This window comes from Mesoplodon densirostris, chromosome 5 (assembly GCF_025265405.1).
Source record: "Mesoplodon densirostris isolate mMesDen1 chromosome 5, mMesDen1 primary haplotype, whole genome shotgun sequence".
NCBI lineage: Eukaryota > Metazoa > Chordata > Mammalia > Artiodactyla > Ziphiidae > Mesoplodon > Mesoplodon densirostris.
The window spans coordinates 24,081,632-24,089,380 of NC_082665.1; the positions used below are offsets into that span (position 1 = coordinate 24,081,632).

Genomic DNA, 7,749 nt, shown 5'->3' on the forward strand with positions numbered 1-7,749 from the left:
GGCTTCCCTGGTGGTGCAGTGGTTGAGGGTCCGCCTGCCGATGCAGGGGACACGGGTTCGTGCCCCGGTCTGGGAAGATCCCACATGCTGCGGAGCGGCTGGGCCCGTGAGCCATGGCCGCTGAGCCTGCGCGTCCGGAGCCTGTGCTCCGCAACGGGAGAGGCCACAGCAGTGAAAGGCCCGCGTACCGCAAAAAAACAAAAAACAAAAAAAATAAAACAATGTATTAGGGCCTCCCTGGTGGCGCAAGTGGTTGAGAGTCCGCCTGCCGATGCAGGGGATACGGGTTCGTGCCCCGGTCTGGGAGGATCCCATATGCCGCGGAGCGGCTGGGCCCGTGAGCCATGGCCGCTGAGCCTGCGCGTCCGGAGCCTGTGCTCCGCAACGGGGGAGGCCACAACAGTGAGAGGCCCGCATATCGCAAAAAAAAAAAAATAATAAATAAATAAATAAATAAAATAAAAAAATTAAAATTAAAAAAAAAATCAAATTCTCTTTAAATGTGAATCTACTCATCTATTTATTTTACAGTATTTGTTGTACAGTTTTCAGAATCCAAAAAAAAAAAGGTACTAAATGTCAACTAAAATTACTACTGAAAACAAGCCTATTGGGGAATACAGCTATGATTGCATCAGATTATCAGCTGAGATTATACTGTTTTTCTGAGATTTAATGAAATTTGTATGTGTTTCCTAAAATATGTCTTAACACTCGGTTCTTCTTTTCCAAGTACTGTATGAGTTATCTCTTTCTTAAATTCTTGTTCCCATTTCTGCTTCCATGTTCCTCCTGCTGAGTTATACATCTCACTTTTACAACTGTTTGTTTCCTCTTAGCCTCTCACAAATCCAGTTGTAAAATACAGTTCTCATCAGTGGATGTAGCATATATTAGAAGTTTTGAAACAAAAAAAAAAGCCTTTTGCTCCACAAAACTTACAAGTGAATATTTATTTTTTATTATTACTTAGTAAAAACTTTATTTTTTATTAAGAATTGTTCTATATCAATTATTTTGATCACACTGAAAATTTCCACATAAAGTCTAGCTCCAGACAATGATTCTTAGGCTCTTTTCATTTTTATATTTTGCCCTCTTTTGGTGTTTAATCCAACCTCCAAATTCCTGTTCATTTCCTATCAATGTAGTTTAGCTGATTTCTATTTTTTTGTCTTATATAATCACCTATATCAAATGAGTTTTTAGCAAAAGATGTCAGTTTTATTTCTTAGAGGTAATTTGTTGTAAGAAGTTTAAAATAATATTTTAAAAACTACTGTAAGTAATTGAGTTATTTAATATAATATGTACAAAGTTAGAGAAGTACAGGGTACTATGGGAATCCACAGGAGAGGTATTTTGGTGATATTAGGATGGGCTGGCTCCCCAGTTGAAGTGGCACTTAGGATGAGAAGCAATGAAACTGTGTGCTATGTATAGACTGAGGAAAGGAAAGTGTTAAATACTCAAAACCAAAGCTGAGAAGATACTTGGGGAAGTGACAAGAATTAAATATGCTTGGAGGGTGGCATTTGGAACACAAGGAGATGGATGGATGCAGAAAGGAGGCAAAAGTAGAACAGGGTTATTATCACTAGGGATAATCACTGTAGGCTATTAAAAAGTTTGAACTTCTTCCTAAGAATGAAAACACTGGAAAGGTTTTAAGCAAAGTGATAACAATCTGTTCTCTACTTCAGAAATTTTACGATGGCTACAATATCCACAATGGAACCCAGGGAACAAATGTGAAAATTCAGAAGCTAGTTATGAAGTACAGTATTGTGGAAATTCAGGTGATAAATGATTGTGGTTTGAAGCAGGATAATAGCATAGGGAATGGAGAAACAGGAAGAGGTATAAGAGGTTTCACTGTGAGCCAATGTTGACAAAAATTCATTGGTTTTGAAATTCACTGCATGTTAGAGAATTTGGTTGATGTATATTTTTGATATTAAAGGCAAAGTGTATCTGACTAAACTGATTGTCTGTTACTTAAGTGTATTTTGTTGCCTGTCCCCAAGATTTGATTTACACTTTGGAAATGACAGAAAATGAAAAATTCCTTTTATACTTTTTAATTTGATATTTTTAGACAAAATACCAATAAAGAAAAACAAACGAGTTACACAATTTTTTTCCCTCAAATAAGAGAGGTGGAACTTTAAGACTTGTTTCCTTTATCTTTTCAGAGAATCCCATTGAGTTTAGGACTTGGAAAAACTTTAAAGCACTTTCTTTTCAAATTACATATTTGATAAGAGGATTCCATTAAAAGCATTCCTATGAGGGTCACATAATCTGGTGCTTCTCAAACTTCAATGTGTATATGAATGACATGAGGATCTTGTTAAAATGTGAATTCCAAGTCTGTAATTTTGGGAGGAGTAATTTTAATAAGTTTTAATGTGAAATTTTGAGGTTTTAATACTGTTCCAGCTGTTGCTGATATTCTTGATGGACTATCTTTTAAGTACTATGGGTCTAACTTACACTTGAAAACAATTCCTAGTTAAACCAAGTTCATTGTTAAACCTGACATTATGGCATTATGAGAGAACACTGTTGAGTACAGAATTTAGGTTAAATGAAAACACTTTTATCTTTAATTTATACACTTTTACTATCTCCTAATCAGAGAGCCAGCTTAAGCTCAAGTTTTCTCTGCAAAGTGAAGGGTAGATGGTACCTTTCTGTAGGACTCCTTGAATTAACTGGGGATAACTGATTGACCCACAAAACTCAGTGAATTAACTGAACAAAATAGGCACCATTTAATTTAGTTTAAAAGTGACAGTGTAATATATCTACATCTACAAGCAAATTCCTTCACTTTACATTTTTTGGGTTTTTTTTTTTCTTTTCTTTTTATTTTTTTGCAGTACGTGGGCCTCACACTGTTGTGGCCTCTCCCACTGCAGAGCACAGGCTCCAGACACCAGGCTCAGCGGCCATGGCTCACGAGCCCAGCCGCTCCACCATACGTGGGATCTTCCCAGACCAGGGCACGAACCCATGTCCCCCGCATTGGCAGGGGGACTCTCAACCACTGTGCCACAAGGGAAGCCCGACTTTACATATTTTTTGAAGATTCATTTACATGAATACTACTTCAAACTAAGCTTTAGAGACATATCACCAAATCTGGAAATACTTAGTTATCTTAGCACATTTCAATTTTCATCTATCTTATATAAATATTTTGGAATGAATACTGAAAGCCGTATAGTTATAGAATTTGACCCCATGTTTGTCTGAGAGCCTTTGTTTTTTCCACTATTACTTGACTATCTGTATTTTTTCTCCAATCAAATTTAAATATTTAAAAAGATCAATTTGAGTCCGTTTCTATTTCTCTTATCTATAACATTCAGTAATAAGAAGAAAAAGAATAAAAAGAAGGTCACCTAATTCGCAGGTTCATTTAGTGAATTAGAGTCAATATGAGTACTCATCTGTATACAGAAGGTGCTTATAAATTGTACTGGTGGGTGTAATCAGTAGAATTATTAAAGATATCTCCTCCAGCTCTTAAAAATAATCAGTATCCTTCTCACTGTCAGAGAATGTGTAGTGAAGTTGAGAGACTTCCTGCCTCATTCACCAGGGGTCTCTCTTGGGGTTTTTCATAGGCTCCTAACGTCTTTATATATATATATATATATATATATATATATATATATATATATATAAATACATAAAAGCACATCAACAGACACTTGGTTTGCTTCCATATCTTGGCTATTGTAAATAATGCTGCAAGGATAATAAATGTGCATATATCTTTACATATTTTACAATTTATAGAAATATGGGTGGTTTATAACAGTATAACTTCACATGCAGAAGAGTTGCTCCTATTTTTTTTTTTTTTTTTTTTTTTTGCGGTATGCGGGCCTCTCACTGTTGTGGCCTCCCCCGTTGCGGAGCACAGGCTCCGGATGTGCAGGCCCAGCGGCCATGGCTCATGGGCCCAGCCACTCCGCGGCATATGGGATCCTCCCAGACCGGGGCACGAACCCGTATCCCCTGCATCGGCAGGCGGACTCTTAACCACTGCGCCACCAGGGAGGCCCGAGTTGCTCCTATTTTTAAACTAAGTTAGAAATTTAGAAAGATGGTCAAACCAAGGTGTGTGATTTCTATAAACGTTTCACAGACTCATTAATACATTTTTGGAGAGTTTAACTTCATATTTAACTTTCATTTAAGAAACTTCATATGTTTATTGTTGTTTTGAAAAATAAGAAAAGAAAACACAAGACAAATATTATTCCTTAAATTATTTCTGGTTATAATTTTAAAGTAAAATAAATATTTGATTTAGCAGTAATATGTGAATTACTGGCAGTGATGAGCTCATGAATGTAAATGAGCTGGAAAAGTTCCACATGACATAAAGTCCATTTAGAGAAAGTGAGAAAATTACTGGCCTTGCCATATGAGAAATATTTATGTAATTAGGTTGATTTTTGGTGTATTTGTTTTATGCTTGAATTTATTAACTGATCATTTGTAAAGTGTATAAAACTTTCTTTTCTGTTCATTGTTTATGCTTCCTATTTAGCTGTTCAGTGGAATCAAAGACACATGAGTGAATATAATGTTTTTATAATTATTTGTTCATCAGCAACGAGCATTCAAGTTTTTCTGGTATTATGAAATCATTGGTTTGATAAAAATAATACACAATGGTTTTACTAAGTCAGAAAGTGACAATATAGAGCTCTTATCTAGTGGAACATTTTTGCTTGGACAAAATTATTTTAAAGAAAAAACTAATAAAAGCAAAACAATAGAAAAAAGTAACAGTTTTTTATTGACTTTGTATTTTTGTTTTGTCTAAAATTTCCTGTTGTCCTTCAATTAACACTTATTTTCAGAAAATATATTTGTTTAGTTGACATTTAATTTTTAAATAATCAACTTACTCATATTAATTTAGTTAGCAAAGAACTATTACCTCATATGAAGTAGCTGAATCTATTTACACAGCTAAAATCCATCTAAAATGTCAATATCCTCTTCCACCATATTGTTTCACCACACAAACCTTCAGTGGCAAAATCTCATCTTTTATGAAATAAGTAATGCTTTTTTTTTGTAATATGATGGCTGTATGGGGGTATTGCTTAGAATTATTATTTTTAAGAGGAGAATCTCTAGCCCTCCTTGGTCTATAGCCATGTCATATACATAGCCCTTGAAACATGGGGTATATTGATTCCAGACAGCCTCCTATTAAAAAAAAAAAAAGTTCAGGTGTTTGTTGTGGGAGTATATATTGTAAAATTGGAATGAAAACACTAGAGAAGATTAGCATGGACCCTGATCAAAGATGACAGACAAATTTGTGAAGCGTTCCTATTTTTATTCTCTAATGAAAATTAAAGTAGCTGAGTTTTGTTTTTCTCATTTTCAAAGATTGAGCTGTATGATGCCTAGTTAGGTTTAAACAAATGATACAAATGAAATAAAAATAATATAATTTTACTTAAGAGCTCACAAAAATGAAGTAACTTATAATTTTAAGAAAAATTTCCTTGTTATGCAGCCAAATATTAATTTTTAAATGATGTGTTTTTACCTTTCTTTCCCTTTATAACTTAGTTTATAAAAATCAACTTTAAAAAGCACTTTTATAAATTCATAAAATTATCCAGATTACCTGATTTGCATTGCCCAAGTTCATAATAGAATTGTTTACTTCTTCTTTTCTTTTTGTCTAGGTAAACTTGATGCTGATATTGACAACTGATGTAATCGTAGTATTATTAACACTTTGCTTCAAATAAAAACAAATACAGGCATAGATAAGGAGATACCTTATTCAAAAAGACTAATACAATAGGGGGAAACCTTGGAGCTCAGAAATCTGCAGGTGCCTCAAAATCAAACACAAAAAGGCTTTTATTTTATAGAGAGAGGTAAGCAGAGCTTAGCAGAAACTTTTAAGAGGAACCTGGACAAACAAGGAGTGTGTAAATAGCACAATGTATGCAATATGTTGACTGAAAAAAAATGCACAAACTAAAATCTGAGAATTATGTTTTATTTGGTGGACATACTGAGGACTTAAGCCTGGGATGCAGCCTCTCACATAGCTCTGAGGGACTATTCCAAAGAGGTAAGGGAAGAGCCAGAATATGTAGGAGTTTTTGCACACTCAAAGAAAACAAAAAAACAAAACAAAACAAAAATAGGTAGTTTTTTTAATCTTTTTAATAAAAAGATTACTGTTAAAGAAAACCAGACATCTCAAGTTAATGAATTTAGTGCTCTTCTACTTATGGGAAGATGCAAGAGTCTGACTGGCCTCATTGAAAACATCCTTTTGATATGAAACTTAACTATCTAGGGCCAGGGTGTGCAGTTATTTTTGTTGAAAGGTCTGACAGGAAATGTGTCTGCTGGGCCTGCTGATTTGGGGATTGTGGGTGAGTGCATATTCTGCATCTTAGCCTTTGACTCAGGGATGGGGACAAGCTAAATTTCAGGAAACTGTGGGGAAAGAGAAGCCTGAATAAAGTTTGGTCAAGACAAAGCAGAGGAGAAGAAATACACAATTGTGAATACTTGGTCAGGAGCTATAACAGTATATTATGTGTGTGTGTGTGTGTGTGTGTGTGTGTGTGTGTGTGTAAGTGCATTTATTGGTGGCTCAGTGTTTCACTTTGTTTGTGATAAGCTATTTTGATGGTTTGGTATGTAGCTGTGGTATTAAATAAAGATATTTGATGTTTGTCCCCTTCCTGTCTCCTAAAACCAAGCTCCTAAAAAGCTTGGAATTTCCTAAGTGATAAGGATGATAAAGGCCTTTTGTGATAAGAGGCAACTCTTGGTGAATGGGACCTAGATAGCTTCAGGATGGGGGCTGGTTGCCAGAAAGATCATGCCTTGATTGGAAGCTTGGCGAGAAGAAACTAGAGATTGAGTCAATCACCAATAGCCAATGAAATCTCCATAAAAAATATCTAAATGATGGGGTTTGAAATCTTCCAGGTTCATGGAGGGGCTGAGAGGATGGCGCAACTGGGGAGGGCACAGAAGCTCCATGATCCCTCTTCCCCTACTTTGCCCTCTGCATCACTGTCACTTTGGCCATTTCTGAGGTTTAGCCTTAATAACAGACTGGAAAATGTAAGTAAAGTGTTTTCCTGAGTTCTGTGAACCTGAAGAGGTTGAACCTGATTTACAGTTGGTGGGTTAGAAATATGAATGGCCTGAGACTTGTGACTGGCATCTGGAACTGGAGCTGTCTTGTGGGACTGAGCTCCTTAGCTTGTGAGATCTGATGCTAACTCCAGGTAGATATTGTTAGAATTGATCTCAATTGTTGAACACACAGTCAGTGTCTGGAAAATTAAATAAGTGGTGTTGGAAAAGATACCATGCATTTGGTGTCAAGAACAAGAAACTCTCTTTTGGTGTTAGAAAAAAATGGAATTTTCTAGAACAGCCCTGGCCAAGAGAAACATGTGGTTTGTGAAGAGAAAGAATAAAAGGGTAGTGGATGAGGAATCTTTAATCCATGGATAGCTACTTAGTCACCCGAGGTATGAAACTTCAGCTGCATTGTGATCACTTACAAAACGTAAAAGTTACTAGTGATATTTAGAAATGGTTGCAGACCTGACTTCCAAGGACTTCAGTCACTGGATAACTAAGGAAATGTAAAATAATAAGAAGCATGCTAAACATATAATCCATTGTTGGTTATTATTATCTGTAATAGCTAAAATGAAT

General features: G+C 35.7%; 1 non-coding gene across 1 annotated transcript; it reads left to right on the top strand.

Moving 5' to 3' along the window:
* The first annotated feature begins 5,265 nt into the window (after positions 1 to 5,265).
* LOC132491534 (U6 spliceosomal RNA) lies at positions 5,266 to 5,376 on the top strand. The gene has a single exon (XR_009532741.1). It is a non-coding gene; the product is annotated as a U6 spliceosomal RNA (small nuclear RNA).
* Positions 5,377 to 7,749: the final 2,373 nt, after the last annotated feature.